The sequence below is a fragment of the Schistocerca gregaria genome, chromosome 8, assembly GCF_023897955.1.
Source record: "Schistocerca gregaria isolate iqSchGreg1 chromosome 8, iqSchGreg1.2, whole genome shotgun sequence".
Lineage (NCBI taxonomy): Eukaryota > Metazoa > Arthropoda > Insecta > Orthoptera > Acrididae > Schistocerca > Schistocerca gregaria.
In genome coordinates, this window is record NC_064927.1 from 138,183,460 (window position 1) to 138,206,498 (window position 23,039).

The window sequence follows — 23,039 nt, forward strand, 5'->3', positions numbered from 1 at the left end:
AAATAAAAATAATAATTATTTAACATCTTCACCTTGCTCTCATGAAGACTCCTGCTTCCATGTATAACAGTATTGACATACCTTCATTAGCCTCACACTTGGTGACTTCGCACAGCAAGCCACAAAAACTGTCTACGCCATCGTCTTTCGATCACAGACAGCAACATGCAACCGAGCGCCTAACGCTCTCTTACTACAACAGTACTGTCTCAAACCAGAAGCAGTATCTTTGACTCTGCGGTCGTGCACAATCAGCGATCCGCATTATCAAATCTATCAGAGACCTACATCGTTTAAAGTGTATTAGTTTCATTTTAATTTATAACAATATTCTTATCGTATTCGGTGCTACATCCAAGTGTACCCCAGCAGCTTCCTTTCGAGATTCACATCTTTTTGTTGGGGTAAATCGTCTTTCAGATTTCCTTTTTGTTTCAGTCATCAGGCTTCTGACAGGCTAGACGCGGTCCGACATGAATTCCTCTCCAGTGTCAACCTTTTCTTCTCAAAATAGGACTTCCAATCTACGGCCACAATTATTTTCTGCGTGTGTTCCTATCTCTGTCTCCTTCTACAGCTTTTATTCGTTACAATCCCCTCTAGTACTACATAAGTTATTCCTTGATGTGTCAACAGATGTGATACCATACTGCCGCTTCTGCTTGTCAGCGTTTTGCATAGATTCCGTTCCTGGCCAAATCTCTGGAGAAGCTCCTCATTTCTTGACTAATTAATCCACTCAATTTAAAGCATTCTTCTGTAGCATCCCATCTCAAATGCTTCGATTCTCTTCTGTTTCAGTTTTTCTACAGTCCATGTTTCACTACCATACAATGATGTGTTCCAGACGCACATTTTAAGAAATTTCTTCCTGAAATTAAGGCCTATGTATGATACTAGTAGACTTCTTTTGGCCAGGAATGGCCATTTTCGCCAGTGCTAATATGTTTTTTTGTACCCTCCTTGCTCCGTCCATCATGAGTTTTTTGCTGCCTATGTATGAGAATTCCTTAAGTTCATCTACTTAAGTTCATCTACTCTGATGGTAAGTTTTTGGCTGTTCTCGTTTCTGCTACTTCTCGTTACTTTCGTCTTTCTTCGATTTACTTTCAATTCACATTCTGTACTCATTATTCATTACATTCAACAAAACCTGCAATTCTTCTTCACATTCACTGAGTATAGCAATATCATCAGCGAATCATGTCCTTGATACCCTTTCATCTTGAATTTTATTTCTACTTATAAATCTTTCTTTTTTCCGTTATTGCCTCTTCGACGTTTAGACTGAACAATAGGGGCGAAAGAGTATATCCGTGTCTTACACCACTTTTATTTCGAGAACTTCGTCCTTAGTGTAGCACTCTTATCGTTCCCTCTTGGTCCTTGTGTGCACTGTATATTACGGGTCTTTCCCTATACCTTACAACTAGCTTTTTCATAATTTCAAACACATAGCACTATTTTACATTGTGGAACCCCTTTCGCAGATCGACATAGCCTATGAATGTGTCTTGATTTGTCTTCAGGCTTGCTTCCATTATCAACCGCAACGTCAGAAGTGCGTCTCTGGTGTCTTTACCTTTCGTAAAATCAAACTTATCGTCATCTAGCAGATCTCCGTTTTCTTTTCCCATACTAATCTGACCAGAAATCTTTGTCTTATATCCATTTCACTGCATCTATACTGAGCCTTACATTTCCCTTCTTGATTTTCTAGCTTCTGACATCCCACGCCCCGAATCGCAGAACCATACTCTTCCGTTGGTTATTAAATCTTTTTTATGGTCACACTGTCCCTTCCTAAGGATCAATTCGGAATGTTTTTCCAGTGGAGACATCATTATCCTACAATTAAATTAAAAACATTATCCATCTCCACTTCTGACTAAGATTTTCGGTGATTTCCCTTGGTTACTGGGTGTAAAGTCCCTGACTCTCCAGTGGATCATTACTCGAGCAGTCCTGCCTACCTTTATGGATGGGTATGATAACACTAAAAGGAAATGCACTAGTAATTGGAGATGAACACCCATCATTCATTCATAAATGAACAAACACAGCATTTTAATTTCTTATAGGCATTGGACAGCATTGTGCCAGAAATAAACTGAAATGATTCCTATTCTTCACACCGAACAAGGTTTCCGGGAGGCTACCTTTTGTTATCAGACGGATTTCGGAACTGGAAATCTTCAAGATACCGTGTTATATTTCCCTTTGCCCCATTCCCGGCCTGCTGGGATATTTGGCTCATAAGACCGACGTTGTACAACAGCCCGCCCTGTTCTCACGAGTTCGGAATGAAAGATGTGAAGTGAAAAAAAAAAAAGATACGGTCGCGTTGGAGATTTTTAAAATTGAAATCAAATAACCGACGCGGTATCAGTCTACAGTCATACAGGACAGGCGAAACGTCCAATACTCAGGTGTAACATTTTGTACTTCCGATCGAGCAAAAACGATGGTACTACAACAGCTTAACCACTGGGTATTGTTGGCGCTATCGGTTGTTAATTGCAAATATAATAATGGGGTGTTTTCCCTGTGGTCGTAATTCCAAAGCGAGGTTTTTATTTTTGTAGCTGTCTTCAGCAAGCGCCTTTATCTCTTCGTAACTACTGCAGCCTACATACATTTGAACCAATTTACTGTATTCAAGGCTTAACCCCCCTCTAGAATTTGTACCTTCCAAATTTCTCTCCATTATCAACTTGACACTTCCTTGATATCTAAAGATGTGTTCTATCGGCTGACTGCTTACGTTAGACAAGTCGTGTAGGAATTAATGAAGTACTGTGGGAGGTAGAATGGGACCTCTGGTCAAATGAGTTTAGCATTAAGAATACAATAGGGATAATGCAGGCTTATGGCTAACAATAATAAAATAGGAATGCGGGTGAGCTACCCTGAACAGTATAGTAAACACATTAAAGTAGCGAACGTAGATAGGAAGAAAACAGCTGCCATATAAGTAGAACTTTGTAATTATGTGCACTAGCTCTACAGATGATGAAGAAATTCAAAAAATGTGTGATAATATAACCGAAGTTTTACGGATGGTTAAGGTATATGAAAATTAAATTGTAATAGGGAGCTGGAAAACGACAGCAGGTAAAGGAAGAGCAGGGGAAACAGAAATAGTACATAGACTAGGAGGAAATGAGTGAATTTGAAAGCAACGTGGTAGAAATTTACGCAGAGCATAATTTAGTCATCCTAACATTAATGTGAAAACTATGGAAATGGTTGTATATGTGGAAGAGAGCATGAGACATCGAAAGGTTTCACATAGATTTTTTAATGGAAAGACAAAGAGTTTTAAGCCACATTTTAAGCAATAAAACATTTACAGGAGCAGGATCTGACTCTGATCATAATTTATTGATTGTGAACAGTAGATTAAAACCGTAGAAATAGAAAAAAGTAAGAAATTAAAACTACGGAACCTGAATAAATTGGAGGAACTAGAAGTATTTCGTTTTCTAAGGGATCCTTACATAACAGGTAAAAGATGTACGACGGTAAACGAATAGATATCTTTGAGACATGAAATAATGACGGTAACAGTGGATCAAATATTAAAAAAGACTAGATATAGTATAAACCCCTTGGATCACATGGGAGATATAGAATTAAACTGATCAAAGGAGATAATACACGAATCAACAAAATTTGTGCATCATCCCGATAAGACGTACACGTGTATTGCTATTGTGACTGTTGCCGTAGCGATCGGAACGTCGTCCAGAACGTTTTTTTTTTTTTTTTTTTTTTTTTTTCTTGTTGTACATGCAGTTATCATCAGCGCTACCTAGGGGTAGCACGTCGCACTCCACCGTATCGCAGCATTTTAGTTAAAAGCAAACCACCAGTAGGATCACATTAGAGACTTCTGCGAAACAGTAAAGAGATCATCCATCATGCCACGAAGGCCAGTGGTAGCCACTGATCGGATCCACACCACCTCGTTACGTTCAGACTGATTTTTAAACAGAGACGCTGCACGATGTGTGCGTCGGAGTCAGTTATGGTGCGGACATCGGGTCGGCTCCAGTTGAGAATTTACAGTGCAACAGACCATGCACGATGGACGTGTCAACAGGATGATCGATATCTACGACTTTAGAGTCAAAGAACCGTGGGCTGACGGTTCCAGAACTGAATTCGGTGCTCGAAGAGGCTACTGTACATTATGTATCGCATCAAACTGTTAAGAGACGACTACGTTATGAGAACCTCCCTACTCGACAATCACGACGAGCACCACGTTGTACGCCACAACGCCATGGACTCCATTACAAATGGACAAGAGTTCATGAAGAATGGACGCCCTAGGACTGCCGTCAGGTGATGTTTTCAGATGAAACTCGAATGTGTTTGATAACACAGGCCTCCAAAACAATTTTTTTTTGTCACCTGCATGAGATATTTTTACTGAATTATATGTTTTAGAATGCGCTGATTTCAGAAGTGATTTCCATTTCTTCTATCACACTATTTTTTTTTTTTTTTTGCAAATTCAAACACAAAAAATTGGTAAAAGCACTCGTTTATTCAAAATTATCAAACATAATAGTTTTTTTACAACCAATGAAACATTATTTTGAGACATATAGTAACAATATTATACTTATTCATGTTTTTTATGAAACCTTTTCTTCTTTTCCTTGATACTTCCCTGAGTCCTTTTCCGATTTCCGTCTTTAGTTTCCCGCTTAAGCACACAACAGTAGTCAGCAAGCGTAGTGACATCCCATCTTCCCTGGTACCGTCTCTCGATATCACGGACATCCTGGTGAAACCACTCCCCCTGTTCTTCACTGTAAGCTCCCAGGTTTTCAGGAAAAATATCTATGTGGGAATGTCAAAAATGGACTTTCAAGCTCATCTTGCAGCCTTTAGCTGAATATGCTGCTAGCATCCGTCGACGAATGGTTTTGTAGTCAGGACCCTTAGTATTTCCCAAAAACTTTCGCACTACATCCTTGAACGATACCCAAACTTCTTTCTCCTCCTCATTCATGCTTTCCACAAAGAGGGTTAAAATTTTTCTTATGTTGGGGCCAGTGAAAACTCCCTCTTTCCACTTTGCTTCTGTCAGCTTCGATAATTTTGTACATAGATATTTCAAACAGTCCCCATCCTTTTGCAGTGATTTTACAAATTGTTTCATCAACCCCAATTTGATATAGACAGGGTCCAACAAAACCTTGTCTGGTGGTACCAAAGTAGTATTGATAACATTTTTCTCTCCAAGTTTTAAAGTTTCTGGTGGTTGCCAATCATTTTCAGTCCAGTGCTGTTCTCTGGCTCTACTATCCCACAAGCATAAGAAGCATGGGTATTTAGTATAGCCTGCCTGCTGACCCAAAAGCATGGTGAGTATTTTGAAGTCCCTACAAACCATCCATTGATAGTCCTGATAATTGATTTTTTCCAGGATAATGGCCAAATCGTTATAGTTTTCGTCCATATGCACGGAATGTCCCATCGGAAGCGATGAAAATTTATTTCCATCGTCCAATAACAGTACTTTAAGAGTGGTTTTGGATTAATCAATTAATAGGCGCAACTCAGATGAGTCACACTGCATACAAAAGCAATGCATAAGTCCTTCCACATCACTGCAAAAAACTAAATTTCCTTCTTTTGAGAAAAACTGGGTAAATTCTTTTTCTCGGTGTCTGTACCATGAAAATGAGGTGCCAGATGAGAAAAGGTTTTTATGTTTTAATCTGGATTCTAACAGTTCGGCTGCGTATTTTGAAAGACCTAAATCTCTTACTAGATCACTGAGCTCACTTTCAGAAAATAGTCGAGGCCTTTCATCTTCGTCTGAAGAAAAACCTCAGCTTGATTCACCCTGAAGGAGTAACGTAACTTCGTCCTCCAACTCACTCGGGTATTCATCCCAACTGGAAGGAGGCTGTGCGATAGGAATTTCAGAGCTACGGGGCACTGGGAGCGTAGCTGAGTCAAAGTTAGGCTCACTTATGCTTCTGTTGTTTTTTTAATTGAATCCCTTTACGTCAACTGAACAGAAGTAACAATCAGTGGTATGATAAATCTGTTCACGCAGTATCACAGGAATTCCAAATCTAAAAGCATTTTTCTTACCCTTAAACCACAAACGAAGATCTTCTACACACCATGGTTTATATTGATCACCAAGTTTTAATTTAAAGAAAACAAAACAAACTTTTCTCACAAAATCACTTATGTTTTTCTGTTGACTTTTAATAGTTTATGCATCACAGATATAACTAAAACTGTTTGGAGAAATAACACAACCTCTTGTAGCCATGACTAGACAAAAACAACAGTACTGTCGACTTGAACAGCAGTATGTCTACTGAGAGTTTCTTTTCATTTCATGCGAGATACAAATCGTCACTTAGTTTGTCGCAACACGATAAAACTGAACAACAAGATTGTTTGCATTTGCTTCTGGCGCCCAGGAGTTCACGGTAAAACCTGCAAGTGGTAACAAAGAATAGTTAACATTGCAAATTTATTTTTGATATAATGTTTAATAATAATTAAATTAAAAAAACACATAGGTTTATTGCTAATGATCTTCAATACTGAAATATACATAAAAACCTATGTGACAGAATTCTTTGAATTCTTTTCCTATTTTTGGGATGTCAAAATGTATAAGAAAATGTTAAAAAATCCTATGCAGACAAACTGATGTTTGGAGACAACCTGGTAACATCGAACGCCTGCAACACCTTATGCAACAAGGCGTTGATGGAGTGATGTTCTGGGGTGACATTAGTTGGAGCCGTCTTAAAACTCTCGTGGTTGTCCTGAGAAACCTCACTATTCCATTGTAGAGGGACGAGATTCTGCAACCAGTAGTAAGACCGCATCGCCAACACCTTGGCGACAATTTCTTCTTGAAGGATGGTACGTCGTGTGCTCATCGTGGTGTTCTCGTGAACACTTTTTTTCAGCGTACTAGGATCACCAGAAAGAAATGTCCTGCCTGTTCCCTGGACATTAACCGAATCGAACATTTGTGAGATCCATGTTCCTGGGTGTCGACAACGGTCGCGTACCTTGCGCAGCTAACGCAAAAGAGTGGGATAATTTGGGTCTGGGCTGGCTTGATAATCTCATCGATGGTATGCCACGACGGATTCATGACTGCATCCAAGCAAGGGGACGTTTCACTATGTAATAGGGTTACACAGGAGTGCTGTGAAAACCTCTCTGTGGGAAACAGGCATCTATTTTACGTGCGTCCATTTTCGTAAGCAAACACAGTGATTAGCATGGCAGAAGCAGCCGACAATTGCTGCAGGAGAGCGCTGCGGTCGCAAATCACGTTGAGGGTCACGATCCATGAGACGCAGCTGTTAGTTTCAGAGCGTGTGGCAACCACGGCTGACGCCACGCCTGGCGTGCTTTACGTTGAAAATATGTCCCAAGTGAGGACGGCTTTAGGCCTAGCTTGTGGCTTGCTTCGCTTCTAAAGACTTAGTTGTCAACGGACGTCAATTCCCAATATTTCCTTTGAAAAGTTCGATATTTCTGTCCCTCTCGCTTGTGAGCCGGAAGGAGCATCCACACACGGCCTAACGCAGCTAACGTCGACGTGGAAGCGGACAGGACATTCGACATCACGAGAGACGAGCCAGTGCACGTGATTTGCGCGGCAGACAATTCACCGAGTCCCGTAAGAGTTCAGGCAATTTGTGTGCATCCGCACTGAAGAAGGTCATCAGCCGGTTGGCCTTAACGATATAAAGACGGCATCTGTTCTTTCGGACATGTCCGAAATGAAACATCAAAACCCTCCAGAAAACAGAAGGTGAAAATTTTTGAAGGAGGTGGACGTAAATCTGGTACCTTTTTCTTCACTACTCAAGAGCTCATCACGCTACTAACTGCGCTACAACTTCAGTGTGGTACCTGCGTTTATGTTGTTGTTGTTGTCTTCAGTCCTGAGACTGGTTTGATGCAGCTCTCCATGCTACTCTATCCTGTGCAAGCTGCTTCATCTCCCAGTACCTACTGCAACCTACATCCATCTGAATCTGCTTAGTGTACTCATCTCTCGGTCTCCCTCTACGATTTTTACCCTCCACGCTGCCCTCCAATGCTAAATTTGTGATCCCTTGATGCCTCAAAACATGTCCTACCAACCGATCCCTTCTTCTAGTCAAGTTGTGCCACAAACTTCTCTTCTCCCCAATCCTATTCAATACCTTCTCATTAGTTACGTGCTCTATCCACCTTATCTTCAGTATTCTTCTGTAGCACCACATTTCGAAAGCTTCTATTCTCTTCTTGTCCAAACTAGTTATCGTCCATGTTTCACTTCCATACATGGCTACACTCCAAACAAATACTTTCAGAAACGACTTCCTGATACATAAATCTATATTCGATGTTAACAAATTTCTCTTCTTCAGAAACGCTTTCCTTGCCATTGCCAGTCTACATTTTATATCCTCTCTACTTCGACCATCATCAGTTATTTTACTTCCTAAATAGCAAAACTCCTTTACTACTTTAAGTGTCTCATTTCCTAATCTAATTCCCTCAGCATCACCCGATTTAATTTGACTACATTCCATTATCCTCGTTTTGCAATGTTCATCTTATATCCTCCTTTCAAGACACTGTCCATTCCGTTCAACTGCTCTTCCAAGTCCTTTGCCGTCTCTGACAGAATTACAATGTCATCGGCGAACCTCAAAGTTTTTACTTCGTCTCCATGAATTTTAATACCTACTCCAAATTTTTCTTTTGTTTCCTTTACTGCTTGCTCAATATACAGATTGAATAACATCGGGGAGAGGCTACAACCCTGTCTCACTCCTTTCCCAACCACTGCTTTATGGCCGATACTATTTAAAGAGTGCCTTAAGTCTTACGGGACTCGTTGAATTGTATGCCGCGAGAAATGAGTCTAATGGCAGGGGCACTACGAATGTAGTGTGTGGACTATAAGTTGAGAATGTGGGTCTCATGGTGATCCTCTGTGCCCTCGGTGGCTCAGATGGATAGAGCGTCTGCCATGTAAGCAGAAGATCCCGCGTAAGAGTCCCGGTCGGGGCACCTATTTTCAACTGTCTCCGTTGATGTATATCAACGCCTGTCAGCAGCTAATGGTATTGGTTTAATTGTAATTTCATCCTAGTAATCAGGCATGCCCTTATTGTTTTCTTGCAGGAAATAAAGGATGTGTATATAAATAAGCAGCACAGAACATGTAAACTTGTACACACTTTAGTTTTAAGTAAGGTGCAAAACAGTAATGCTAGACAAACCGGTAGACACGTTTAGTACCATATCTCCTTAAGCCGGTCTTCGAGACCAGGTTTCCTACCTCAGTCAGTCAGTGGAGCATTCTCTATATCCTGTTACATTTATGGACGCTTTTACGGAAACATCCTGTATAATGTATTTGGTGCAATTTTTTATGCAAATGCCAATGACTGGAATGTTACTCCAGTGGTCAGAAATCTTAACTTGACTGCCAATTTATGTCTGAAGTAAACACAAGTTACAGACTGTAACTTTTCGCTGTTATGGAACTTTCAGGTACATACGAGTGTCTGTAGGGGTATGGACTGACTCATGTTTGTATCTTACCAGTAAAAAGCTTTTTCACTGACGAAGAGCAGCCAGAAAAAATCTCATCGTCGATGTGAATTAAGTTACGAAACGAGTCTCGATCTTTATGATATTTTGTACACTGATTTCTGTAAACCCAATAACTAATTCTAGCCTCGATAGATTCTGAGAAGATGGTGCATGAACTTACATCATTTTCAGGAAATTCGGTTTTAAATTAAACCCAACCTTTTTTCTTGCGTCATCTCTTTCCCTTCAATCCTTTCTTCTGATTTCTTGCTTTCTGCCTTCTTTCCTTTACCAGGTCTTCAACGGATTTTTCAGCGGCAGAAAAACGGTGTATATCTACTTTTCTCAAGATGTCTTGATTGAAATTTCCTATCTTAAAGCCCATTCTCCCTAATACCTCCAACCTCCCTTCGTTTTCATCATTAAATACAAGAAGAGCATCATAAGTTGCAATACTGACCACTGTAGCAGATGAAAATGCAGTTTTAGGTCGTTTCTGTACAAGCGAATTTAGATTCTTTTTAGATTCTTGGTTTTGCCAAGAACACACATTTTTTAGAAGTTTAGAATCTACGAGAAACCTGCAAGTGGGCTTTAAAACATCCAGGATACAATTTTAAAGCCTCTCCTTGTGAATGTAATTCAGGGATTCGTTGGTGGCCGAGCTAATACTGAAACTTCGCTTGAAAAAGTAGGCATGGCAGGAAGATCGTGTCATACATTTATTTTTCAGGCACTTTGGATGCTATTTCATGATTATAACTTTCAAGACTTCTTGTCTTTGAGTTCTGGTAATAAATAAAAAATAAATTGCAAAGTGATATTCTCCGGAACATCCCTGACTTAGGGCAGCTCAAGAGGCCTCCGCGACCCACCCTGGCCGCCGGCGCGCGGCAGCGCCTTGCCGCTGAGGAGGCCACGGCAGACGGCAGACGTGGGGCTGGGAGCCGGTGTGGGGCCTTTCCGGCCAGCCGAGGACAATGGTCGGCGAGCAGTGGCGCCGCTTCCGGCGAGGCCGCCGCTTTTCTACGCCTGCCGTTTCCTGCCAGCGCCGGCCGTCTCGCACTACCGGAAGCCTCCAGCTGGAATTATTAATCACCCAGCAGGCACTCGAGGCGGTGCTATAGCCAGCTTCGCTTCGCTCTACACTGAAGGATCGTGGAGCCACGTCAGTACATTCGCCCACCGTGGTGCTCGGTTCCAATCAAGAAGGACAAGATTCAGTTAACCCTAGGACGCCTAAGGAGGGGTTTCGTTGAACCCACAACTTTTTATGGCCCATGCTTTTGCCCAAGTAACTTTCATACTACATATTCTCTTTGAGTTATTGTTTGTTGGCTATTTTATGACCCGTTAGTGTCAATATACAGGGTGTTACAATAAGGTAAGGCCAAACTTTCAGGAAACATTCCTCACACACAAAGAAAGAAAATATGTTATGTGGATATGTGTCCGGAAACGCTTACTTTCCATGTTAGAGCTCATTTTATTATTTCTCTTCAAATCACATTAATCATGGAATGGAAGCACACAGCAACAGAACGTACCAGCGTGACTTCAAACACTTTGTTACAGGAAATGTTCAAAATGTCCTCCGTTAGCGAGGATACATGCATCCACCCTCCGTCGCATGGCATCCCTGATGCAGCCCTGGAGAATGGTTGTGTTGTATCACAGCCGTCCACAATACGAGCACGAAGATTCTCTACATTTGGTACCAATCTAATGATTGTGTCTAACTAGAAGTCTGTAAATATATGTGTATACGAATTAGTTTATTTTAAATTCATCTAAATTTGTAAATACTTTGACCTGTCCTATATCCTTGTAAAAAGATATCTACAGATGAATAAAGATACTACTACTACAACTATCTATCTATCTATCTATCTATTTATCCTTGAAGCCTTATTGTAGTTTGTCTTCCAAAGCGCTTTAAATTCTGATTCTGATGCTGGAGCCCCTATCTCTTCTATATCGACTCCCATTTCCTCTTCTATCATTTCATCAGGTAAGTCCTCCCCCTCATAGACGCCTCCAATGTACTCTTTCCATCTATCGCCCTCTCATCTGCATTTAACAGTGGAACTCCCATTCCTCTCTTAATGTTATCAACCTTACTTTTAATTTCAACGAAAGCTGTTTTGACTTTTCTGAATGCTGAATCAGTCCTTCCGACAAATATTTCTTCACATTTTTCGTGGAGCCATTTCGCTTTAGCTTCCCTGCACTCCCTATTTATTTCGGTCCTAAGTGACTTGTTCCTGAAAATTTTTGCCAAACGAAGTGTTTTTCTTTGTTGTTATTTTCTTCGTACCAAGTTTTTCTTTCCAATTTCTGTGATTGTTCTTTTTAAAGGCGTCCACTCCTCTTCCACTGAGCTACCCACTGAGTTATTCATTATCACAGTATCTATAGCCTTAAAGAACATCAAGAGTATCTTTTCATTGTTTAGTATTTCCGTATCTAACTTCTTTATGCATTAATTCTTACTGACTAGTGTCTTAAACTTCAGTCTGCTTTCATCACCAATGAATTGTGATCTGAATCTGTATCTGATCCTTGATAAGCCTTTCAATCTAGTATCTAATTTCGGAATCTCTCTCTGCCCGTAATGTAATCTAACTGAAATCTACTTCTATCATCGAGTCTTTTCCAAGTACACTTCTTCCTCTTGTGATCCTTGAACAATATTCACTATTAATAGCTTATATTTATTGCAGAGCTCCTGTAACCCTTTCTTCAGCTTCTTGCCTACAACCACATTCCAATACCCCAAAGACTGTTAGATTTTCATCTCGCTTTACGTAGTGAACTACCCACTGAATATCTTCATTCTCTATCCCTTCATCTTCGGCTCGCGATGTCGGCGTGTACACTTATGTTTGTTTGCTGTCAATTCTGACGAGAACAAACCTATCACTGAACTGTTCACAGTAGCTCACTCTCTGCCCTACCTCAGTTAGATTCCTGTTCTTAAGGAATCCTTCTCCCGTTACACTATTTACTTCTGCTGTTGATATTATCCTATACTCATCTGACCAGAAATACTTATTTCCATTTAACTTCAATGATTCCCATTACTATCAGATTGAACCACAGTATTTTCCTTTTTAGATTTCATAGCTTCCCTACGAAGTTCAAACCTCTGACATTTCCCGCCCCGAATCGTAGAACGTTATTCTTTCGCTGACTACTCAATATTTTTCTCATGGTCATCTCCTCCGTGGCAGTCTCCTGCCGGAAATCAGAAAGAGGGCTATTCCGGAATATTTTGCCAACGGAGAGATCATCATGACACACTTTCAGTTATATGCCATATGTCCTGTGGATAAATATTATGTGTCTTTAACGCAGTCGTTTACATTGCCTACTGCATCCTCATGTCGTGATCATTGCTGATTCTTCTGCGTATAGAGCCAGTTTCCCACCCTAAGAGCAAGAATGTGCCGTGAACCTCTGTCCGCTGGCCGGCCGCAGTGGCCGAGCGGTGCTAGGCGCTTCAATCTGGAACCGCGCAACCGCTACGGTCAGAGGTTCGAATCCTGCCTAGGTTAGTTAGGTTTAAGTAGTTCTAGGGGACTGATGACTTCAGATGTTAAGTCCCATAGTGCTCAGAGCCATTTTCTGTCCGCTCCTCTGCCCTCTCTGACAAGACCGTCGACTGAATGAGGGTGACTTTTTATACCGGAAGTCCTCGGCCACCACTGATGATAATTTTTATTCAATATTTGAGTGGCGGCAATGTTCGAACACGGGACCGAGAACGTCTTGATAACTAATCAAAGATGTTACTCATAGACCACGGGTGTTACAACATTTGTTTATCGATTCTGGATTTTCTGTTTTGAATGTCTAATTCACACATGTTTAATAAGTCCTTTCTCTTTAAGCTTGAAGTTGTTCCTTTTTTTCTGCTACATTTACTGACTGCTGTTATTCCGGCATCCAATGGTACTTGCTCCCATGCTTTACTGGTTTTCGATTCTCCGTACACTGAATCTTTATCTTCTCTTCGCAAGTGGTCACGTAGATACACGTGAATCGTAGACCATATTACTCGACAAAATTTGGAATGGCGTCGAGTTCATTTTCAAAGAAATTTTCAGATGTGTGTGAAATCTTATGGGACTTAACTGCTAAGGTCATCAGTTCCTAAGCTTACACACTACTTAACCTAATTTATCCTGAGAACGAACACACACACCCATGCCCGAGGGAGGATTCGAACTTCCGCGGGGGACCAGGTTTCATTTTCATATACAGCCTTTTGCCAATTAAATGAGATCTTTCAGAAATCGATGCGCTCTCAGCTGGTAGTGCAAACCCATGGTTCAAATGGCTCTGAGCACTACGGGACTTAACTTCTGAGGTCATCAATCCACTAGTCATAGAACTACTTAAATCTAACTAACCTAAGGACATCACACACATCCATGCCAGAGGCAGGATTCGAACCTACGACTGTAGCAGCAGCGCAGTTGCGGACTGAGGAGCCTAGAAACGCTCGGCTACAGAGGACGGCTAGTGCAAACCCATTCTCTCGAAATAAATTTCAGAAAACTTGTATGATGTCATCGAGTTCTTGTTTGCTTTCATCACTCATTTGTCACCGATATCACCAATTTCCTCAACATTTTGAACTTCTCATTCCATCGGGAAACTTATCGAAGACTGTTCATTTTTCGCCATTTCTATAGTTCACTTCCAAATGCAAGTCGACACTGATATGAAACAGTTTGATCAACGTATCTTTACTCGCCAAGGAGATAACAACGTGAACTCCCTGAATTCGTCAACAAAGCTGACGGTTTAGCTAGATAGCAGATCGCCTCGACCGCTCCACCGCCGACGTGATTCATTGAACCTTCTGCCAGGCACTTTATTGTGAATAGGAGAGTAATCATGTAGATCTAGATGTAGACCTCGCTCTGCCAGAGACGTATAATGACGGACACCCGAACTAGAGCACGAAAACACGGAAACGTGTGCGAGGAATGTTCCTGCTAGAGATGGGATAAACTGTCATTTCCGATATCAGTGATATCTGTGAATGATAGTTTTTGATAACTGCGATTTGACACAATTTAAAATCACAATTAACGAATTCACAACTAGTATCGTTTCTCAGCGTTTAAATGCGTTTACTGTGATTTATCACTGTAAATGTGGCACTGTGATTTGTCCCAAGTAGCAACTACAGTGATAAATCGCAGAAATATTTTATCGCTACGGAGGGATGCAAGTATATCTGATAACTGGTATTTCTCGCCAAGTGAACTATGTTATTGCAGCGGAAGTGTAATGTGTAAAAACTGAATATTTCTACAGTGTGTCGTTAAAGTCACTGTAGGACTTGAACAGGACTCTTAATACACTTTGAGTAAATAATGAACACTCCATTCTCCTGTTGTTAAAGGCGGCCCGTAATCCCCCGTTTTCTGCCACGGCTGTTTTTGATAAATACGTACTTCGTTACGTGTTTTAAGATGTTTGACATGCTAATAAAAAGAGTGTGAAGTACAGATCTTTCAGTGAAAAGCAGAGTTCGGGAATATTTTAAGTGCAATGCTTGAAGATACACACATTTTATCAGTGTATTGCAGTGCTGAAAAAATATCTATCTTGTGAATACACTATCGGTATCGTGAAACATTCGTAAAACGTTCCGTGGTGTACCTTCCTCCCCCCACCCCCACATAAAAAAGACTTCCCTTTGCATTTCCTTGCATTTTTCGTAGTACCTATTCGATATATGTGTAGTCTATAAAGATGCATTGAAATAATCGTCAGTCTTGTCTTTATCTTTTCTTAATTGACCTTGTAATTTTAGTTTCTATGCTGTTTTTTTTTTTTTTTAATTTTGTGATACGCCACACTACGGCATCACCAGCCTTCCGCGGTCTAACTGTGTTGGCAAGCCAGTAAATATAAACTATAGGGCAGTGACACTGCTGTCACTGCAATATACTTTGGAGGTGTGGCGATGGGATTTGGTGTCCCTTACCACCCTGAAACGGTGACAGTACTCTTCTGTCCGGCATAAAAACGTAGTCGGACATGGGCAGATAGGATTGTGAAGTCGTGGACGTGGCATGGAGGGCTAGTCCTGGCAAAGGAGGCAGCCGTGGCGGGCGTGCCAGGCCCAGCGCTGGTCCTGTTCGGAAGCCGATTCCTCTAGGATGGTCAGCGGAACCGGATGGCGATTCCAGCGACGTGGGTGTGTAGTTCCGACGTGGCGTAGCCCATGGACAGTGTCCCGTAGGGCTGCCACTTTCTCATAGAGCCGCCAAGCGTTGTTGCGTATGGTCTCCTTGAGGGGGACGATATCAGCTCCCCCATGGAGAGACACAATCCTCGCGAGTGGCGGGGCGTGCAGGCTCCACCTGAGCACCTTGTTCTGCAGGCGCTGCAACGTCCGCATTCTGGTGACACTAATCGTGGCTCATGCAGTGGAGCCATATGTGAGGGCAGGCAGGATAACGACCCCGTAGATACAGAGCTTGGTGGGCAGGTTAAGTTCCCTACTGCGGAAGAGGCGGCACAATGCCCTGGTCAGCTTTTGACCCTTGTTGGCGACATACACTGCATGACAGTGGAACAGCAGCTTGTGGTCCATCCGGACCCCGAGATAAGTGGTTGTCGGGCACCAGGGCACCTGCACACCTGCAATCGAAATATTGCGGCGGAGGACTGAGCGCTGTTTCATGAAATAGACTGCCGTAGTTTTGGCGGCATTAAGAGCGATTTTTTTTGTCCGGCACCAGGTGATGGTAGCGTCCACCTGTCGTTGGAGGCGGGCGATGACGGCGTTAGTGATACGTCCAATGGTACAGAGTGCTGTGTCATCAGCATATTGTGCCAGGTGGAACTCGGGGATGACCTATGATGAAATGAGCGTTAAGTGTTCTAAACAGCCTATGGCGCTTAACATACCAGCGCCATCCCTAGGTAAAACACGAAGTGTAAAGTTTTTGTAAGAGCATATTTACTTCTTCGTTCACTTCTTAGACTCTCCATTATACATCCACAGCGTCAGGCACTATATTCCTACGACGAAGTACGAACATGGGTCAGCCAACGGCACACGGCGTTGAGTTTTGTAACGCTTAAATATTATAGTTGCTATAGTGGTTGAAATCGCAACTAGACAACAAGATTTTTACAGAGATTTACGAACTTCGGCCGACAGATGGCACACGACATTAAATGTTGCTGCTCGTTACCTGGCACTTTTAGATGTTTGCAAAAACAGACATAATGTCTTATGGGATAACAGCAAGCAGTGATTTTATAATGTTACTTAAGAACCTTCTTGATCGCAAATTTTTTATTCATATGACCGGTTTCGGTTCATTCAGAACCATCTTCAGATCTGATATTTCAGTTACAGGACGTAGCATGTGAAAATTGCTGGATTTGGACGGGTGACTCCTGTAACTGAAATATCAGATCTGAAGATGCTTCTGAATGGACCGAAACCGGTCATATGAATAAAAAATTTGGAATCAAGATGGTTCTTAAGTAACATTACTTTTAGATGTAACTACAATCGCAGCCAGATAATGTAAAGCTGCCATTACACAAACTAAGAGTTCTCAATCAGTGCAACCTGCAACACGTCGATAATATCTTGCTCCTCACAGTTCCTGCAAATCAGCGCTATAAATGTCAATAAGTCCCAAGCGTCCTCAATCTACTACTACCTGTCAGAAGATACTGCTAGTCATACCACTCAGTTGACTCAAGGGTTCGACCATAGGCTGCAGGATCCTGCGCTATGCTGCAGTACACAAATTACGCTCGATAGCCATGAGGTGCGTCTGACATGAAACCAGACCACCAATCTGGTGAATTCCAAGTCCCAGCCGCTTCCACACTCTTCTACGATCATCATCAGACGTGGTCCAAATGGTTCAAATGGCTCTGAGCACTATGGGGCTTAAAATCTGAGGTCATCAGTACCCTAGACTTAGGACTACTTAAACGTAACTAACCTAAGGGTATCACACACATCCATGCCCAAGGCAGTATTCGAACCTGTGACCGTAGCAGTTGCGCGCTTCCCGCCTGAAGCGCCTAGAACCGCTCGGCCATCAGACGTAGCATAAAGCCTGCAGTTACCAGAGAGGATTACCTTACACGACTGATAAATGTTCCATTTAGTATTTATTGCCCACCATTTTCGTCGCCACAGCGCTGAGGCTTGTTGCATTTCGCTGCGTCTTGTGTTGTACGTTTTAAGGACTGTGTATTACAACCTATTCCAACGCTGCGTAGGTATTTTTACAAAAACAATGATGGTTGGTGAAAGAAACTGTCCAGTCATAAGAATATTAAGAGACACTTATGTATTTCACCTTGGCAGTATAATGGTCACAAGCATTTCCTTCACGCTATCAGCTGTTTTCGGCGGTGTGCCGTGTGTGACACGGTCATCCAGTGTGATCGTATACGTCTGTCATTTAAATATACAACAGCTAGTATGGTGTACACTTCGTGCATGAACACAGGGCGACTGTTTGGAAACAGGTTGTGAGTAAGCATTGGAAATGGCACATCCCGAATTCAGCTAATTGTGAGAAGTAAATGACTGTGACCATAGACATTGTTGTTGTTGTTGTGGTCTTCAGTCCTGAGACTGGTTTGATGCAGCTCTCCATTCTACCCTATCCTCTGCAAGATTCTTCATCTCCGAGTAACTACTGCAACTTACATCCTTCTGAATCTCTTAGGTGTATCCATGCCTTGGTCTCCCTCCAATACTAAATTGATGATCTCTTGTTGCCTCAGAATGTGTCCTACCAACCGATTCCTTCTTACAGTCAAGTTGTGCCACAAATTCCTCTTCTCCCCAATTCTATTCAATACCTCCTCATTAGTTATGTGATCTACCCATCTAATCTTTAGCATTCTTCTGTAGCACCACATTTCGAAAGCTTCTATTGTCTTCTTATCCAAACCATTTATCGTGCATGTTTCACTTCCATACATGGCTACATACAATTACTTTCAGAAACGACTTCCTGACACTTAAATCTATACTCGATGTTAACAAATTTCTCTTCCTCAGAAACGCTTTCCTTGCCATTGCCAGTCTACATTTTATATCGTTTCTTCGACCATCATCAGTTATTACGCTCCCCAAACAGCAAAACTCATTTACTACCTTAAGTGTCTCACTTCTAATCTAATTCCCTCAGCATAACCTGATTTAATTCGACTACATTCCATTATCCTCGTTTTGCTATTGTTGATGTTCATCTTTTATCCTCCTTTCAAGACACTGTCCATTCCGTGCAACAGCGCTTCCAGGTCTTTGGTTGTCTCTGACGGAATTGCAATTATTTCTTCTCCATGGATTTTAATTCCTACTCCAAATTTTTCATTTCTTTCCTTTACTGCTTGCTCAATACACAGATTGAATTAACATCGGAGATAGGCTACAATCCTGTCTCACTCCGTTCTCAACCACTGCTTCCCTTTTGTGGCCCTCGACTCTTATGATTTGCATCTGGTTTCTGTACAAATTGTAAATAGCGTTCCGTTCCCTGTATTTTTCCATTAGTCTGTAAAGAATTCGTGTTAGTATTTTGCAGCAGTGACTTATTAAACTGATAGTTCGGTAATTTTCACAGCTGTCAACACTTTCTTTCTTTGGGATTGGAATTATTATATCCTTCTTGAAGTCTAAGACTATTTCGCCTGTCTCATACATCTTGCTCACCGGATGGTAGAGTTTTGTCATGCATGGCTCTCTCAAAGCTGTCAGTAGTTCTAACGGAACGTTGTCTACTCCCAGGGCCTTGTTTTGACTTACAGAAGGTCTTTCAATGGTCTGTCTAACTCTTCACACAGTATCATATCTCCCATTTCATCTTCATCTACGTCCTCTTCCATTTCCATATTATTGCCCTCAAGAACATCGCCCTTGTCTAGACCTTATTTATACTCCTTCATTCTTTCTGCCTTCCTTTCTTTGTTTAAAATTGTTTTTCCATCTGAGCTCTTGATATTCATACATGTGATTCTCTTCTCTCCAAAGGTCTCTTTAATTTTCCTGTAGGCTGTACCTATCTTTTTCCTAGCAGTATATGCCTCTACCTCCTTACGTTTGTCTGTAGCCATCCTTGCTTAGCCATTTTGAAGTTCCTGTCGATCTACTTTTAGCGACATTTGCATTCCTTTTTGCCTGCATCATTTACAGCATTCTTTTTTCTTTTCTCCTTCCATCAGTTACATTGAGTATTGTGTTTCTCAAGTTCTACTAGCCCTCGTCTTTTTTCCCACTTGATCCTCTGCTGCCTTTACTATTTCATCTCTCAAAGCTACCTATTCTTCTACTGTATTTCTTTCCCCCGCTCTTGTTAATCGCTCCCTAATGCTCTCTCTGAAACTCTCTACAACCTCTGGTTCTTTCAATTTATCCAGGTCCCATCTCCTTAAATTATCTCCTTTTCGCAGTTTCTTCAGTTTTAATCTACAGGTCATAACCAATAGATTGTGGTCAGAGTCCACATCTGCCCCTGGAAATGTCTTACAATTTAAAACCTGGTTCCTAAATTTCTGTCTTACCATTATATAATCTATCTGAAACCTGTCAGTATCTCCAGGCTTCTTCCATGTATACAGCCTTCTTTTATGATTCTTGAAGCAAGTGTTAGCTATGATTAAGTTGTGCTCTGTGCAAAATTCTACCAGGCGGCTTCCTCTTTCATTCCTTACCCCCACTCCATATCCACTTCCTACTTTTCCTTCTCTTCCTTTTCCTACTACCGAATCCCACTCCCTCGTGACTATTAAATTTTCGTCTCCTTTCACTATCTGAATAATTTCCTTTGTCTCATCATACATTTCTTCAATATCTTCTTTATCTGCGGAGCTAGTTGGCATATAAACATACTACTGTGGTAGGCGTGGGCCTCGTGTCTTTCTTGGCTGCATTAATGCGTTAACTACGCTATTCTTAATTAGATTTTCACTCTGCAGCAGAGTGTGCGCTGATACGAAATTTCCTGGCAGATTGAAACTGTGTGCCGGACCGAGACTCGAACTCGGGACCTTCGTCTTTCGCGGGCAAGTGCTCCACCAACTGAACGTGCTTGCGTAGCTACGTTGGTAGAACACTTGGCTGTGCAAAGCGAAGGTCCCAAGTTCGAGTCTCGCTCTTTACACAGTTTTAATCTGCCAGCAAATTTAATATTTCCCCTCCCGCTGGAGGTTCGAGTCCTCCCTCGGGCATGGGTGTGTGTGTGTTGGTCTTAGCATAGATTAGTTAAAGTTAGTTTAAGTAGTGTGTAAGTCTAGGGTCCGATGACCTCTGTGGTATGTTCCCTTAAGAACTCATACCCATTTGAACATTTTATGCACGGTAGCTCAGAATGTTCGGTCAGAGACCCGGCTGGTCTCTGTAATAATAATTATTTTAAGAAAACTGAGTAAAAGGATCAACAACGAACTTCAACGAATGTTGAAAAACTGAGTTACCCAAGCACGACTCACGCCCCGTCCTCACAGCTCTAGTTGTGTAAAAATAATTTTGTTTATTTATAAACGCAATCACATGTTTATGCACAGTCATAACCGGTTTCAGCCATACGATGACCATCTTCAGATTCTAAAGTCGGCATACACTAAATACAGGTTCATGCCTTGTCAACGTTTGACAACTGTGTCATAAACATGTGATTGCGTTTATAAACAAACAATAAACAATTTTTACAAAATAATCAATCACGCTTTTTTTTTCCAAAGCCCTAGTTCTGCCAGCACATCGTCTCCTACCTTCCAAACTTCACAGAAGCTCTCCTGCGTTGCAGGAGGTACAGGCAGAACTAGAGCTGTGAGGAGGGGGCATGAGTCGTGCTTGGGTAGCTCAGTTGGTGAATCACTTGCACGAGAAAGGCAAAGGTCCCGAGTTCTAGTCTCCGTCCGGTACACATTTTTAATCTGCCAGGAAGATTCTTTATGCTATCTTTAGTAGCTTGCCCACGATCCTATTTTTTTTATCCATTATTAAACCTACTACTGCATTACCCCTATTTGATTTTGTATTTGTAAACCTGTGTTCACCTGACCAGAAGTCTTGTTCCTCCTGTCAACGAATTTCACTAATTCCCACTATATCTAGCTTTAACCTATCCATTTGCCTTTTTAAATTTTCTAACCTACCTGCCCGATTAAGGGATTTGACATACCACGCTCCGATCCTTAGAACACAACTTTTCTTTCTCCTGGAAACGACGTCCTTTTTACTAGACTTGGCCAGAGATCAGAATGCGGGACGATTTTACCTCCGAAATATGTTACCCAAGAGGATGCCATCATCATTTAACCATAAGGTAAAGCTGCATGCCCTCGGGAAAAATTACGGCTGTAGTTTCCCCTTGCTTTCAGGCGTTCGCAGTACCAGCGCAGCAAGGCTGTTTTGTTACAAGGCCAGATCAATCATCCAGACTGTTGCCCCCGCAGATACTGAAAAGGCTGCTGCTCCTCTTCAGGAACCACACGTTTGTCTGGTCTCTCAACTGATACCCTTCCGTTGTGGTTGCACCTGCGGTATGGCAATCTGTATCACTGTGACACACAAGCCTCCCCACCTACATCAAGGTCCATGGCTCATGGGAGGAGACAGTAAAAATGGAAAATGGAAGTGCTTTTTAGTAAATTTGTGGCTGCGGTATCCAATGTGAAGTAAACATATTTGCATTATTACTCTGCAATGAGTTGCCGGAGATCACGATCACGTTGTACTAAAATATATGGAAAATATCACTGAACGACCTCAAAATTGTCGGTGAAGCTCCTTGTCCACCAGTGTGACATTTTAAAATTTTGAGATATATGAAGCCATGTTCCACGCCAAAATGGCTAAGACCAAAATTGCGCTTGCGAATTTTGTAAGCAAATAATTTTAACAGTCAACAGTGACTTCCTTAAAAAAGCGATAGTTTCGTTTTGACAAAGCACAAAAATTTTTGATCCCGCGAAAACAGAAGTCCATGACGATTTTTCCGGAACAGTTGCACTACATCAGACGTGTAAAAAAAAAAAGAGTCACATATTCTTGCAACAGGTAGAATTGATGTAGAAGAAAAGGCCGGAAACTGTTGAGATATGGTGCCACCTGCCCTCTCACTTCTATCTCTTCATTATGTAGAAGTTGACGGATAGTGCCGCACGTGGTTACCACGCATCCTGACACGTCCTCTGAGCCCTTCTGCCGAATGAATGACACACTCTTTCAGACACACCTGGCTCCGTCTGGATTGAGCCACATGCTTTAGTCACAGGCACCTGTAAAATCTGCACATTGTCGATTTATTCACATCTTCTTAGCCAGAGATACAAGGGATTCAGATCCAATGAATGGGGAGGCCATACCTTCTCGAACAATACGTTACCCATGAAACGTTGTGATGAGGTAGGTTTTTTCC

General features: G+C 41.7%; 1 long non-coding RNA gene across 1 annotated transcript in view; it reads right to left on the reverse strand.

The window, feature by feature from the left end:
- Nucleotides 1-4,554: 4,554 nt before the first annotated feature.
- The window catches only part of LOC126284703 (uncharacterized), a 110,794-nt gene continuing 92,309 nt past the window's right edge, over nt 4,555-23,039 (reverse strand). Inside the window, exon 3 of the long non-coding RNA XR_007551530.1 lies at nt 4,555-6,477. This is a non-coding gene — a long non-coding RNA (uncharacterized LOC126284703). The remainder of the gene's footprint in view (nt 6,478-23,039) is intronic.